At 34.7% G+C, this 17157-nt stretch overlaps 1 pseudogene; it reads left to right on the top strand.

Moving 5' to 3' along the window:
• The first annotated feature begins 302 nt into the window (after positions 1–302).
• On the top strand, positions 303–1520 carry LOC100617532 (V-type proton ATPase subunit C 1-like; annotated as a pseudogene).
• The last annotated feature ends 15637 nt before the right edge of the window (positions 1521–17157 follow it).

The raw sequence follows: 17157 nt of genomic DNA, 5'->3' as shown, positions 1-17157 counted from the left end.
ACTGCCTACTTTTTTTCTTCCCTTTCCCTCTCCCTTCCCCCTCTTTTCATGCCCCTGGAGCCTAGACCCACCTTCTGCTATAGGAATAGCAGTGTGGAGCAATGTGCTGGGACAGGGCATTGGTGTCAGCAGGTGCAGAGGGATCAGCTGACTCGCTTGGTCTTGGCACATGAACTCACGTCAGTGGGTGCTAGGACTGAGGGAGCCTGGTGAAGATGGAGTTAGAGAGCTGAGCTAACACTTTTTTTTCTTTGCCAGCCCCATCATATCAAGTTTACTTTTGGAAAACTTTCTTGATAAGTATGATGGAGTTTTGGCTTATATCAGCTTCTGGGGGAAAAGCATGCCAGCACACATGGGGGAAGTGACACTCAACAACAACTAAAATTAATAATCTTTCTCATAATTCAAAGTTCAACATTCCTGAATTAAAGGTAGGCACATTGGATGTTTTAGTTGGATTATCAGATGAATTGGACAAACTGTATTCATAATTTACTTTTAAGAAAAATCAAAGAAAAAATCAAATGGTCCATTTTACCCCTGAAATAGAGTTTATAGAAGAGTTGTTAAGAAAGTGGCCCAATGTGTGACTGATGTATTAGAGGTTAGTAGAGATAAAGTTTAAGAAAATCTGTTGACTAATGGAGTTGACTTAGTTACATATATAACAAGGGTCTAATGGGATATGACCAAGTATCCAATTGAGCAGTCCCTGAAAAATATTTCTGAAATAATTGGCAAGGAAGTAAATCAAATTGACAATGACTTGAAAGCCTCAGCACCTGCATATAATAATCTGAAAGGCAGTCTTCAGAATTTGAAAAGAAAGAATATGAGAAGTTTAATAACTAGAAGCCTAGTGGAAATCACAAAGACATTAATTTGTTCTTTATTATTGGTGGTAGTTCTAAAGTTAAACTATAAAGATTGGGTTAAGTAATATGAAACATTGGCTGAGATGGTAGCCCCAAGGTCTAGCAAAGTTCTTTCAGAGGATCCAGATAATTACCTGTGCAACCTTACTTTTTTTAGAAAGGCAATGAATGACTTCAGACATAAAGCCAGAGAGAACAAGTCCATTGTTCTTAATTTTCAGTTTAATGAAGAGAAAATGAAAGCAGACAAAGAGGAGTTGACCAGACTCCCTACTGACAAGAATCAGCAGTTTGGATGACTAGTACCATGGCTAAAAGTGAATTTCAGTGAAGCTTTCATTGCATAGATTCATGTGAAAGCATTAAGAGATTTTGTTGAGTCTGGGAAGATATGGAGTGCCAATGAACTTCCAGGAGATGCTACTTCAACCCAACAGGAAAAACATGAAGAAGAAACTGAAAGAAGCATTGTATGATTTGCATAAACACCTGGACTGTAGTACAACAGCTATTATTAATGCTACTTTGGATACTCCAAGCTTAAATCTCAGTCAACAGGAATATTATTCCTATATATACAAGATTGATTTCAGTCTATTGGAATTCAAGTGCAAATTCTCACTACTGACAATCCTATCTTAATGTTAAATATATGAAAAGAAATGAAGTTGAAGTATGGCTATACTTTTAAATCTGTTAATCCAATGCTTGCTTCATACTTCCTTTCCTTAGGTGAATTTTCCCTATTGTGGTCCATCTCTTGGTATTTTCTTTTTAAAGAAAAGCACATGTATTGTTGATTTCTAATGATGAGGTCTGTAAATGTGTGCTAAAATCAGACTTTATTAATAAACAGAATAGTATATATATATATATATATATATATATAAAGTTTTTCTTCATTGATTTAGTGGTATGCATTCAGTAAACTCATTATTATTCCACAAGGACCCTGTTTAAAAGGGGAAAGTATAAACATTCATAGCATTTTGTTTTCTGTATTTAGTAGCTCTAAGTATTAATGGTTATTGAATTGTGATGTAAAAAAGTGATAATATTTAGGTATGTTATCTGAATATTTCCAACAATAATCTATGAGCATTATCAGCACTCATAGACAAGAATAAAATCACCTGTGCAAAGGGAAAAAAATGGAAAAAGCAAAAGATTGCATATTTGAAATATGGGATGTGAAAACTAGAAAAATATATTTGGATCAGCACATTATGCCACATACTATCATATGCTCCAAATAGGTGCCTGATATAAAAAGGAAATATTAAATCCCATTTTCCTCTCTAGAGAAAAATAGATGGGAATATCTTTTAGAAGAGGGGAGGGTAAATTCTTAAGTGAACATGAGATTATAGATAAAACGTTGAAATTAATTGTTTCATTTATATGATAATGCACAGCTTTTGTAAGAAAAATCAAATAATAAGATAAAGAAGAAAGTTGTTTATCTTTTGCTAATTTATCAAATAAGCTATTTTGTTCATTAACTTGCTAATGTCTATTTTAAATAGGTGTGATGAGGGTCTGATAACCAAGATATATAAGTAGTTCTAATATAGGATGATAGATAGACAATAGGTAGATTGTTGGATAGAATCAAAAGCTAATCCTCAAACAGTCAAATGATAGAATGAAAAAAAAAATGAAAGAACAACTGTAAATTATTAAGAACCATATGAAATATCATTAAAGTCAATAATCATTATGCAAAATTCAAATTAAAATGCATTTGTAGTATCATCTTACAGGGACTGAATTGACAAAGGGTAACCAAAGATAAAAAGACTCAGTTTTGGAGGAGATATTGAATTATATGATAAGAATGATAATGAGTACCTACATTGATGGAGCTATGCATTGATCTAACCACCCAGGGGGAAAATTGGGAGGAATTAAACTATGAAAAAAACTGCTAGATTTTATTTACTCTATGATTCAATGATAATGCTACTTTTAAATTTTAAGATAGTCAAAGACAGAAGAAAAGGTCCATATATAGAAAAAATATCTGTAAAAATATATTAATGGTAGCAAAGAACTGGATACTCCTGAATTAGATTGTTTTTTTTCAAATTATATAAAATATTATTGTACTGAAAAATAGAGAAAGGAGAAAGAGAGGGAAAGGTTAAAGCATTTATTAAGTACCCACTATGTGCCAGGCACTGTGTTAAACACCCTAGAATTCATATGTCATGTGATTCTCACAAAAAAGCTATGAGGTACATGCTATTATTAAACATATTTTACAAATAAAGAAATTGAGTCTCTAGAAGTTTAAGTGACTTACATAGATTCATAAAACTAGTTGGAATCTAAGGATACATTTAGACTCAGCTCTTTCTAACTTTAGGACTTAAGAATTATCCAGTAATATACCTAGAAAGAAATGATATTGTGATAAAGGGAAAAGATAGGTCATAACTTTTGCAAAAGTCTAGTACCGGACTTTGTAGAAGATGATTGGTGTGGGACTTCCAGGGAAACATGTTGGCAGTCTAGACACAAGACTTGCTTGTACTCTCCTCAGCACCCACCAATATAAACTACCTCAAAAGACCAAAAAAAAAAACCAAATTCATAACAATGAAGGGACTCTACAGTAGGGCACATCATTAAAGTATGTGGGATTTGGGCTTTTCCACACTATAAGGGATTGAAAAAGCTCCCACCATAAACTTCAGCTGATCTACCCAGAATTAGACAACTGGAACAAAATGATCTTGTAAAACAGCAAAAACTAATAAAGCAATGTCAAAAGTCAAAAGTCAAAAGACTGACAAAATAGAAGAACACATAAAATATCTCACTGAGAAGATGACAGATCAAAACAACAGAGCAAGGAGAGATAATTGGAGAATCATTAGTCTATCTGAAAAGCCAGAAATAAACAGAAATCTTGATATCCTACTACAAGAAATCATCCAAGAAAACTGCCCTGATATTCTTGAACAAGAGGACAAAATAGACATTGAAAGAGTTAATAGAACTCCCGCTACACTAAAATCTTCAAAAGACAACTCCCAGGAATGCAATTGCCAAATTCCAGAGCTTTCAAGCTAAGGAGAAAATTCTACAAGAAACCAAAACGAGACAATTCAGATATCAAGGAGCACCAATCAGTATTACACGAGACCTGGCAAATTCCACATTAAAGTACCAAAAGGCTTGGAACATGATCTTCAGAAAGGCAAGACAATTGGGTCTTCAACAAAGGATCACCTATCCATCAGAACTGACTATATACTTCCAGGGGAATGTATGGGAATTCAACAAAATAGAAGATTTCCAAGTATTGGGAAATACTTGGAAAATAGAAGTATTTCCAAGAAAAGACTAGAACTAAGTGGAAAGTTTGATATCCAAACACAAAGATCAATTGAAACAAGAAAAGGTAAATAAGAGAGGGAAAAGGGGAAAAAGTTTTTTTCATTCAAACTTTCTTCTTTAAGGGCTACAATTATATCCAATTATATATATTAATATATGGGTAAAATGTTATTTGTAACTCTCAAAAATTATATTCACTATTATAGTAATTGGAAGAATCATTCACAGGAAGAGATTGGGGTAATAAGTGTTACAAGATGATATGCAAAAAAAAGAAAAAGGGAGGGGGGAATCAAAGATGATGTCACCAAGACATACTTGAAGAAACAAAATAAATAGGATAATCTTTATAACACAAAGATACACATGGGAAGAGGACGGGGAAGAATACTCTCATGAGAAGGAGAGGAAGAGAGTGCTAATAGGTAATACTTAAACCTTACTCTCAGTGAAATCAATTCTGAGAGGAAAGAGAATATAGATCCACCAGAGTCCTGAATTCTATCTTATCCTACAGGTAAAGAGAAAAGAGAAAACTAAGGGGGGTAGGAGGAAGGGAGTACAAAAAGGGAAGGAAAGAGAGGGGGTAGGGAACATAACAGACCCAAAAAACAAGAAGGGTACAGAAAGGGATGGGCCAGAAAGGGAAACATATTAAGGGAGGGGATTAGAGGATTGATTAAAAGTAAAACACTGCTTTAAAAGGACATAGGAAAAGGAGAATGGACAGAACTAGGAGAGGATATCAAAATGCTAGAGACTACACAAATGACAATCATAACTTTGAATGTGAATGGGATTAACTCACCCATAAAAGGATAACAAATGGGAAATTAGAATCCAAAATCCTACCATTTGTTGTCAACAAGAAACACACCAAATTTGGGTAGATATTCACAAGGTTAGAATTAAAGGTTGGAGCAAAACCTATTGGGAATCAACTGATAGAGAGAAGGCAGGAGTTGCAATCATCATATGTGACAAATCCAAAGTAAAAATAGATCTGATTAAAAGGAATAGGGAAGGTAAATACATCCTGATAGAAGGGAATATAGACAATGAAGACATATAAGTAATCAACATGTATGCACCAAATAGTATAGCATCCAAATTTCTAAAGGAGAAACTAGTGGAATTGGAGGAAATAGATAGTAAAACTCTACTAGTGGTTGACCTGAACCTACCACAATCAAATTTAGATAAATGAAATAAAGAAATAAATAAGAAAGAGGTAAAATATATGGATGAAATCTTAGAAAAATTATAATAAATAGATATATGGATAAAAATAAAAAGGGAAAAAAGGAATACACCTTCTTTTCAGCAGCACATGGCACATTCCCAAAGATTGACCATGTACCAGGTCATAAAAACATGGACAAAATGCAGAAAGGCAGAAATAATAAATTCAACCTTTTAAGATCATAACACAATAAAATAATGATCAATAATGGTCCATGGAGAGCCAAATCAAAAATTAATTGGAATTTAAATATGATTCTCCAAAATCAGCTAGTTAGAGAACAAATCATAGAACCAATAAATAATTTCATTGAAGAAAATGACAATGATGAGATATCGTTTCTGAATCTATGGGATGCAGCCAAAGCAGGATTCAGGGGAAAATTTATGTCCTTGAGTTCATATATTAACAAATTAGGGAGGGGAGAGGTCAATGAATTGGGCTTACAAATCAAAAAACTTGAAAGCTAACAAATTAAACTCCCTCCCCAAGAAAACTAAATTAGAGATCCTAAAAATTAAGAGAGAAATTAATAAAAGTGAAAGTGAAAGAACTATTGAACTAATAAATAAGACTAGAAGCTGGTATTTTGAAAAAAAACAAACAAAATAGACAAAGTACTGGTCAATCTAATAAAAAAAGGAAAGAAGAAGACCAAATTAACAGTATCAAAAATGAAAGGGGGACCTCACCTCCAATGAATAGGACATTAAGGCAATAATTAAAAATTATTTTGCCTAATTATATGGCAATAAATTTGCCAATCTAGGTGATATGGGTGAATATTTACAAAAGTATAAATTACCTAAATTAACAAAATAGAATTCTTAAATAATCCCAGATCAGAAACAGAAATTGAACAAGCCATCAAAGAATTCCCTAAGAAAAAATCCCCAGGACCAGATGGATTTACAAATGAATTCTATCAAACATTCAAAGAACATATAGTATAGTGGTAGTCTCTCGTTAACAGAGGATGATGAATGTCTTTGTGCTTTTTCATCTATGGTGTATAGATGAGTGTGCACAAAGACACTTGTGCATGAAGGAGATTTAAGTGGAAAAGTCATTGCACAGAGACAGTCCCACTCTCTCGGTGTTGGAAGCCTGGGTCCAATGGCACGAAAAATCATTACACCTGGAGACTTCCTCAGCTGCATTGGATGGCCTTGTTGTCTTTTGTGCTCCAACATGCCCTAAGCACTCCACAGTGCTTTGCTGCGTCGCCATCTCAGCCGCTGAACCTTCTTATTGGTTTCTTCCTTCTGTTCAGCCAAAGCCGTCTTCACATGCTGGGTGAGCAAAGCCCTGGTTCACCAGGGGTTGACAACCCGATGCCTACCCTCACAAGGTTTAGCCAGCCTGTCGAAGCCGTTGCCTGGGGTGTGGCCATTGCAGCATGCTAGCAGCTACTGGGAGCCACAAGTGAGAGCTGGGTGTCAGGTGAGGGTCAGAGGCTGGAGAGCTGCCCTAGGAGGGCACGACAAGCCCTCCATACCAGAGATGCTACCCCTCCCTGAGCACCCCATACACCCCAAAGAACAACTAATCCCAATATTATACAAACTATTTGACAGAATAAATAAGGAAGGAGTTCTATCCAATTCCTTTTTTGAAACAAATATGGTACTGATTCCAAAGCCAGGCAAGTCAAAAATAGAGGAAAAAAAACACTATAGACAAATCTCCCTAAAGAACATAGATGCAAAAATCTTAAATAGGATACTAGCAAAAAGACTCCAGCAAGTCATCACCAGGGTTATTCACTATGATCAGGTGAGATTTATACCAGGATTGCAAGGATGGTTCAATATTAGGAAAACCATCCACATAATTGACCATATCAACAAGCAAACCAACAAAAATCACATGATCATTTCAATAGATGCAGAAAAAGTTTTTGACAAAATACAGCACTCATTCCAATTGAAAACACTAGAATGTATAGTAATAGAAGGGTCTTTCCTAAAAATAATAAACAGTATATATCTTAAACCATCAGAAAAAAATCATCTCCAATGGGGATAAACTAGATGTATTCCCAATAAGATCAGGAGTGAAACAAGGAAGCCCATTATCACCTCTATTATTTAACAATGTACTAGAAACACTAGCAGTAGCAATTAAAGAAAAAGAAATTGAAGTTATTAAAATTGGCAATGAAGAGACCAAGCTATCACTCTTTGCAGATGATATGATGGTCTACTTAAAGAATCCTAGAGAACCAACTAAAAAGTTACTCGAAATAATCAACAACTTTAGCAAAGTTGCAGGAAATAAAATAAACCCACATAAATCATCAGCATTTCTATATATCTCCAACACCTTTCAGCAGCAAGACTTAAGAGAAATTCCATTTAAAATCATGCTAGACATTATAAAATACTTAGGAATCTATCTGCCAAGACAAACACAGGAACTATATGAAGACAACTACAAAAAACTTTCCACACAATTAAAACTAGATCTAAACAATTGGAAAAAAAAAACATTAACTGTTCATGGGTAGGATGAGCTAACATAACAAAAATGACCATCGTGCCCAAAATTATTTACTTATTTAGTGCCATACCCATTGAATTACCAAAAAACTTTTTTACTGAATTAGGAAAAACCATAACAAAGTTCATTTGAAAGAAAAAAAGATCAAGGATATCCAGGGAAATTATGAAAAAAAAATGCAAAGGAAGGTGGCCTTGCAGTACCATATCTCAAAGTGTACTATAAAGCAGTTGTCATCAAAACAATATGGTACTTGCTAAGAGACAGAAAGAAGGATCAGTGGAATAGACTTGGGGTAAGTGAACTCAGCAAGACAGTGTATGACAAGCCCAAATATCCCAGCTATTGGGACCAAAATCCACTATTTGATAAAAACTGCTGGGAAAATTGGAAGGCAGTGTGGAAGATTAGGTTTGGATCAATACCTCACACCCTACACCAAGATAAACTCAGAATGGGTGAATGACTTGGACATAAAGAAAGAAGCTATAAGTAAATTTGTGAACACAGAATAATATACATGTCAGACCTTTGAGAAAGGAAAGATTTTAAAACTAAGCAGGATTTAGAAAAGAAGAGGACCGGCGCATGCACAGAGCTAAAAGACAGATTCCAGTTTGTGAGGAAGACATAAAAGGAAACTCACAGAAACAATTAGGGGTAATGTTCCTGTCTCTTCAAGGAGTTTGAAGAGACCCCTTTCTGTTGTTTGTCTGACCCTGAAGAAGTTTATCTGATTTTCTTGGAAGCCATTGGTTCCTATTTTCTGTTATCCAGCCACCAAGTCATCCAGTCATGGAGTGAGATATCCCATCCACCTTGTCTTCTCTGTAGTCCTCAATTGAGTTCCTGAGATCTGGTTCCTTAAGGGATTTTGTACCAACTAATAATAGCCCTAGTAAAACCTAGAGACCTGCTGTAAGAGTGAGACTACAGCCATTTTGGTTCAGACCCCAAGAGAGTGAATTCCTCAGTTTCCTCTCTCTATCTGCTACTGAAAAACTATAACTTGTCAAATATTGAAATTGAGGACCAGTTAGATCAGGAAGCCAAATAGAGTTTTTTCTAAACAGACAGAAAGTGTAATTGAGGTAGCATCAAGGTCAAGAAGACGACTCTGTGAGGGGTCTGTAGATTTGGGGAGGAGATTTAAAGGGAAAAGATTAGGGTCACCTTTTCCCTGGTCCTCCTTCCCTTCCTGAGTCAAAGAAAGTGAATAAACCAATATACTGTTTTAAAAGATCAAGAAGTTGTCATATTACATCTCAAACAATCATACTGCAAGTGAGACCTAACATCTGGGCCTACAGCCTTTTACCAGCTAAAACCAGCTTCAGCACTGGTCCAAATCATTTCATCACAAACAATTTACATATTTCAATATAGTATGTGTTATTGGCTTTTCCAAGGCCTTGGACCCAAATAGGTTAATTAGACTTTATAGCATTAATGATTTTAAGGTGATACATAGTCCTTACTCTTGATTTTCTTTATTGATAATTGAAAGTCAAATTCCTTTGTGCGTTGTGCAGGTGGGGGGAGTTCTATATAAAACAAAGCATAGAAGAGTTAGTCTTCAGATTTAATAATCCCAGGTAATGAGATTGAGATAATGACCTCAGTGAGTCCCCTAGAGAGAAAATTTGACAATATGCCTTTACAACCTTAAATATTTTATTTTAAAATGTTTTAAATTGTTTGGATTATTTAGTATCAGATACATAGAAAAGATTTAAAAAGTTTAATAACAACAAAATATGGCAGTTTTTAAAGAATGCTAAACTCTAAATCTTTTAGTTAGTATTTCTCCAATGAAGAATTCTTTAAAAAAATAATTTCCATAGTACTTCTCATATAATATATTAAAATAGTTTACATCTAGTAATAAAGGCTGATATTTTCTGTGAATAGCAATTGTATTATTTTTATCAGTTTTAATAGGCTGTTTACCACATTTTGGAGGTTTAAGAAATTAGATAATACAAAATGTGTTTGGATACCACAGCTTATCCAAACACTTTGTTGACATAGATTAACATAATTAGATTTGTTTAATTATGTATATGCCTGCTCTGTTGTATAATATCTCAGAATATGTACTCAAACTCCTTTATTTCAAATAAACAGTAAAATATTATTAATTATAATCAGAAATGAAATAAATATTTTTCAGGCTCTTTCTTAATTTGAGCAAGCACTGCTTTGTCAGACATCTAATTATAAAGTTTAAATCTATTCAATAGAATAGAGATTACAGTTACCTAATATGATAATGAAAGTAAAGGATAGAATGATAGGAACATATTCCAGTTGGCTTTAAAGAAGCACATATTTTCATCATTTTCTTTAAAATGAATCCTAGTCAAAATAAAAAGATCCTTGGTGTGTTTTTATATTTATTTTAATATTCTTTTTTTTAATTGAGTACCAGATTCTCTTCTTCCTTCTCATTCTGCCACTGTCCACTTAAAAGGTAAATATGAGAGCCATTATACATGTGAAGAATACAAAATATATTGCCATATTATCCATATTGAAAAAAATTAAGAGAATTATAGTTCAATTTTAAATCAAATTTCATCAGTTCTTTCTCTGGAATTGAATAGCACTGCTTCATCATTAGTTCCTAAGAAATATCTTTGATCAATTTATTGATCAGAGTAGTCAACTCTTTCACAGTTGACCATGATTACAAAATTGCTGCTGTGGTGCACCTCACTTCACTTTGCATTAATTTATTTAGGTCTTGCCATGTTTTGTTTTTTAAATGACACCACCTTGTCATTTCTTATAATACAATAGTTCTTCATTGTAATTATATGCCACAACTTGTTTTCCACCACAAAAAAGAGGTGCCATAAATATTTTTGAACATGCAGGTTCTTTGCCTTTTATTTCTTCTTTTGAAAATTGCCTGTTTATTTCCTTTGAACATTTATCAATTGGTGTAATAGATAATATTGGGGGGGGACTATATTTGATGGATACTAGATAACTAATAGATCAGATAGTTATCTTCATTTGCTTACCCTCCTCCCTCTATATCTCCCTTCCTCCCTCTTCTAGCCTCCCTTCCTCCCCTCTGCTTCCCCTCCCCTTTTCTTCTTTGTCTTCCTTCTAAGTCACTCCAGGTGAGCTATGATGTTTCAGAGAAAATACTCTTTATCTTCTTTATCTCGAGAAAGGGTTTATTGGGGAAAAAACAGGAAATATAGAGGATGAAGGTAAGAGGGTTGGAGGATTCCCTGTTACCTATAGTGAGTCTTTGGTTGGAGGATATTGAGAGAAATGGCAATTCAGTCACTACCCTGAAACAGAGCAAGTCCAAGAGAGATATGTGAACTGTTGTCCTTCTTCTTCTGCCTTCAAATCAGCCAGGCCACCTCCAACTTGATTATACCAAGTCCCAGAGATCAAACCAGCTTCTTCCTTCAAAGTCACCACCATCAGCCAAAAAGCCCAGAAATCCAGTCAGCCGTTGGCTCTTGCCTTCAACTGTTTCCCCACATTCCAAATGGCATCTTCCTTTGGTTGACAGCTGATCAATCTAGCTTCTTGTCTTGCTGCATGCCTTGTAATTTATCTCTTCTCCACATTGGTGAATAGTTTATATTTTTTAAATTTTTACTCAGTTTCCTATATATTTGAGAAATACGTCTTTTGTCAGAGTAGTAACTTTCAGTAATTTATGTATATAAATTACTGCACTGACTGGAGTACCTTTTAGGAACTGCATTTCACCTGACTATCTCTTTCAACTAGATTTAAGTTTGCTTTTGCTCTGTCTGACATTATTATTGCCACACTTGCTGTCTTTACTTCAGTTGACCCTGGTCCAGGCCTTCATTCAAACTCTGGGCAAATCTTTCATTCTTAAGTATGTCTCTAGTACAGAACATATTTTTGGATTCTGGTTTCTATTCCATTTTGATATCCACTCATGTTCTATGGGTTAGTTCATCCCAATCACATTCAGTAAGTGTGCATTTCCATCAATCCCATTTTCCTGTTTTTTCATCCTTTCTTTTTTTATCCTTCTCCTTGTAAAATATTTGCCTGGCTTTTAATCGCTCCTTCCTCTATTCTGTCATTCCCTCTATCCCCATATATCTTAACCTCTTTCCTTCCTATGTCCCTATTGCATAAAATAAATTTCTATATCCAAATGAGTGTATACATTTTCCCTCTTTGAAACAATTTTGATGAGTTAGCAATTCATTACCAGCCATTCTCCAATATTCATCTTCACTATAAAATCTCTTCTTTATACAACTCCTTAATGTGAAAAAAAATTCTCATTGCTTCTCCCTTCCCCCTTGTCCTACTACATCCCTTTTCCTCACTCCATTTTTTCCCAGAGTATCCCAACATAATTGACTCACCATGCAGACTCCTGTATCATCTTCCCATATAGGAATATAAATAATTTTACTCCATTGAATCCTTTATGCATACTCCTTCATATTTACATTTTTATGATTCTCTTGAGTCTTCTGCTTGAATGTCAAATTTTCTTTTTTACCTTCAATCTTTTCATCAGGAATGCTTGGAAATCCTTTATTTTGATTTCTGAAGAATTATATACTAAGTTCTACAGGATAGATGATTCTTGGGATATAATCTTAACTGCTTTGCCTTCTAGGATATATATAATATTCCCAGTTCTTCACTTTTTTAATGTAGAAGCTATCAAATCCTGTGTGATCCTTCCTGTCACTCCATTATAGAATATAACTTTTTGGTTTCTTACAATATTTTCTCCTGTAAAAATAAAAGCTAACTGTAAAAATAATAATGACCCAGGAATTGATTATTGGTTTATAAACTGATTTAGATATTCTACTTGCTGTGCTTACAAAGTATCTTCAGTTTACATAAGTAAAATGAAGCTCATAAGTAAACTTCTCTTCAGGGCCAGGGACAAGGACACTTATGAGACTCTGATTATATAAAAATAAAATATTTATTGAAAATATAAGAATAAAAAAGGATTTCTAACTCTGGAGGATTCTAACTCTACCCAAATAAAACTCCTTGGCTCCACAAGGGCAACACTGATCCTTCCTGATCTGACTAACCCAAATTTTTACTTATCTAAATAAACTAACATTATTATCCTTATAATTCTTAACTTCATCTTCAAGTTATAAAAATAACAAAGGCTATTTGGCTGAGCCTCAGCATGAACCAAGTTAGGACATTGAGCTTTAGCAGACTCAGAGTTCAAACCAAAGACCGGGTCTTTCTTTAGTCTTCTCAGAGTTAAAACAATCTATAAAAAGAGTGATAGTCACTAGCATTTACCAAGTTGCAAAAGGAAAACATTTAGCTCCTTCAGGTCTTCCCTTCCTTCCCTTCTACTGTAACAGTGAAAATTAGTTTCTAGTAATAAAAGTATTATATATTTAGAGGTTTATAAAAGATTAAGAAATAAAGAAAATGCAAAATAAGAAATCATGTACCTACGAGGGCCGAAAGGCCCACTCAATTTCATTTACTGCATCCTTGAAATCTCCGAGTACAGGAAGAGACCCCAGTAGGATTTACAGTCATTTTAAATAAAAATTTTGATCTCGCTCAAGTAGGGATCTCAGTGGGATTACAGGGAACTCTGGGAGCTAACAAAGGACTTCTGGGAATTGAAGTCCGGGTTCAAATCTCCATTTTTACATTTCACCATTTGATCATTTGAGAAAAGTTTGTACCCAAAAGGATCATGAAAACATAATCAACTTAAAGATTACAATAATTTGAGGATAAGAGGAAAAAAAGAACAAAAACAATACTTGCTAGACTCATTGACAAAAATCCAGTTAGGGAGCAGTCCCCTTTGGCATGAAAGTATACATACAAATAAATGTTCAATAAACCACACCCAAAGTTCATTCTTGATTTTCTCGTGCAGTTTATGGTCTGGAGGCATCTTGGTGGTGTCTTCTCTAAACAGTTCAGTTTCTGGATTCAGAGAAGTAGCATGATTCTTTACCAAAAATTCTTCTCAAAAGGAATTTAAACTTTGCAATTTAAAATAATAATATTTTTACATTTCCCCATGAAGAAGGTGATTGAAAAACACAGGATCACTTAGGGATACATAGCTGAGTTATGAGGTATATGAATCAATTGGGAATAGAAATTAAAAAGACATAAGAAAAATCCAAATAAAAAAGAAAATTTCTGGATGAAAATATAGACTGTCAAAGTCTTATGTGTAAAAATTCCAAGTAAAGGAAAAGTAAATCTATAACAGGTCCTTGATTCAGGGCCCAATTAAAATGATCTAAGCAATGATGCATTTACCCAGTCAGTAGCCAGGACTACAGAAAGTTTGCCACATTATGAAAGACAGAAAATGACCAGATTATAGGAGTCAAGTAGGAGTCAAGTTTTGGGTATACTCATCTGTAAGTATTTTCAGGGTGAGTGAGTGTGGATACAAGGAAGGCCAATGACTTAATATATGTCATACTTCGCAACCTTGAGTCCACATTAATATATCCTGTGTGCTCTTTAGTGTGGCACTAATCAGGTTTAGCTTTGTGCTTCACTGGCCCTGTGAAATGACTCTGTTGTGTATATCTTGTTCTGGAATCAGACTTATATTACTGAAAAATTAAAAAAAAGTTAAAGAAAACCTTAATACTGGTGACATGTGCTTCAAAAATAAAAAGGAGAGAAAAAATGAATTGCACATGCAAGAAAAACATAAAAAATGAGTTGTAAAAAATCTAAAATGTAGCTTATAATCATTGACACACTGTGTCAGGTAAGAAAATATATAATACAAGGCATTCTCACCAAGAATGAGATCCATTTCCTCTTCATATCTGGCCATGATCCACTGTGAGTAAAAGCGAATGAATTGAATAGTAGTACAAATATGTAGTTATCAATATTCCCAAAATTCTCAATAACCCAATTAATTACAATAACAAACAAACACATTATCATATTTCACATAAGTTGCTGTATGGCATTTTTAAAAAGCCTTTGAATTGATGGATATCTGTTACAATTTTTACAAATGGAGCAACTCTTTCAACGTTGGTAAACATATTTTTAAACAAAGTAAAACTTATTTTAGGTTTTGAACATCATCAAGAAGTCAAGATATCATTCTGGTAGACGTAAAATGAGCTGAAGAGTCAAAATAAGAGATGCTGCCTTTTTTTTCCTTTGGGTTTCTTCTAGGGGTACATGCCCTAGGATTAACTGCCCAGCTTCCATTCACATTTTTCAAAATGAGGGAGGTTGGGGGTTATAATTGTATTTCACTTCAGTGACTAAAATGGGCCTTACCTCATGTTAGGGGTGGGCAAAAATGACCAGAGATTGTTAAGAAAGTTTCTAAAAATCATTTCTAAACAACCCTTAAAATTACAATTAAATTCTTGGCTTATTAAAGTTGAACATAGCTTTTTGATGAAGTCCATCCATCATCATATATGTGACAATTTACAAAGTCAAAAATAGAAAAGCTGTTTTATATGGGCTTACTCAATTATGTTTGTTCAGTATGATTATAGGGGAAAAGCAACAGAATTTAACAGTAATTTAAACTCAGTACATTAAACTGATTCAGTGTAACAGAATAGTATTGAATGCAGTTATATATGAACTTAAAAACACAAAGTTAAACCTTAAACAAAACAATCAGCAAAATGCAATACAATACAGAAATTTTTATAAAACACGGAGTCTGAAATGCCTTAAAAATATATAATAAGATTGGTAATAGGTAGGCAATGGGGGTTAAATGACCTGTCCAGGGCCACACCGCCAGGAAGTGTCTGAGGCCAGATTTCAACCAAGGACCTCACATCTCTAGGCCTGCCTCTGAATCCACTGAGCCATTCAGCTGCCTCCCCAATTTGGCTAGAGTTTCAGGGAGCTGAATTTTTCCCCTGGCATGCAGGTGAAGTAAATAAAAGGATCAATGCAGTCAAAAGATATCCTTTTAAATCAGTCATGGTTATAAGCTCTTGTTTGGAAAAGCCTCTACCTTCTTTCTCTTTCTTTCTCCCCTCCTGTTATCCCCTGTCCCCAGTCCACATGGAGGCTAATCGTAGCCTAAAGAAAAATTCATCACCCTGTTTTTACCAGCCAGTGAAAGTGATTCGTGGGCCTGGGGCAAAGAGTTAGAATTGTTGGGCTGGGTGGTTCATCTGAGTCCTGATTGCAGGCAGCAGGGCAGGCCTGGGCTGGGACCAGGTAAACTGCAATCTGGATTAAACAGCAAACAGGTCTGGAGCGGATGGCTGCAGGCAGGAACACAGGCAGGCAGGGATGGGAGCTGGGAGCCGGGGGCCAGGAATCTGGAGCCTGGAGCCTGGATGAGTCAAGAAGCATGCTAAAAAAGCCTTGAAGTTAAAAAATCTAGGCAGTAGCTGAACTTAGTTAAAGTAGAGAAAAGAATCAGAATATTGACGGTATTTTGTTTTTCCCACATGGTTAGCCAAAATTGGAACAGTTAAAATTAGTTTCTAGTAATAAAAGTATTATATATTTACAGGTTTATAAAAAATTAAGAAATAAAATGAAAATAAGAAATCACGTGCATAAGAGGGCCGAAAGGCTCACTCAATTTCATTCACTGCATCCTTGAAATCTCCCAGTACAGGAAGAGATCCCAGTAGGATTTACAGTCATTTTAAATAAAAATTTTGATCTCACCCAGGTGGGGATCTCAGTGGGATTACAGGGAACTCTGGGAGCTACCAAGGACTTCTGGGAATTGAAGTCCTGTGTTCAAATCTCCATTTTTATACTACCTCAGAGAAGAGACAGAGAGAGAGAAAAGATGTTACCTCCTCCAAGCCCTCAGAGAGAGAGAATCTTACTCTGCCAACTGCCAGAGACCAACTGCCCCACCAAGAGCAAGTAATCATCACAGAAAAACCATTAGACTTGAAACTGACACTCTTTCTCAGCCCTGTTTGAAACTCCAATTCTTTCTCAAAACACCTTTTCTACTTCTTATCTCTTAACTAATATAACAATGCTTAATTTCTAATATCATCCTTATTCTCCTTGACTGATCTCTGGAATTTGATTATACTATTTTGGGGAGTTTTTATTTTGGGATCTGTTTCAGTTAGTGATCAGTAGATTCTTTCAATTTCTATTTTTTACCTTTTGGATCTAAGATATCAGGGAAGTTTTCCTTTATAATTTCTTGAGTAATGATGG

This window comes from Monodelphis domestica, chromosome 6 (assembly GCF_027887165.1).
Source record: "Monodelphis domestica isolate mMonDom1 chromosome 6, mMonDom1.pri, whole genome shotgun sequence".
In the NCBI taxonomy this organism is placed as follows: Eukaryota; Metazoa; Chordata; class Mammalia; order Didelphimorphia; family Didelphidae; genus Monodelphis; species Monodelphis domestica.
This window is presented reverse-complemented; position numbering and strand designations above follow the sequence as displayed.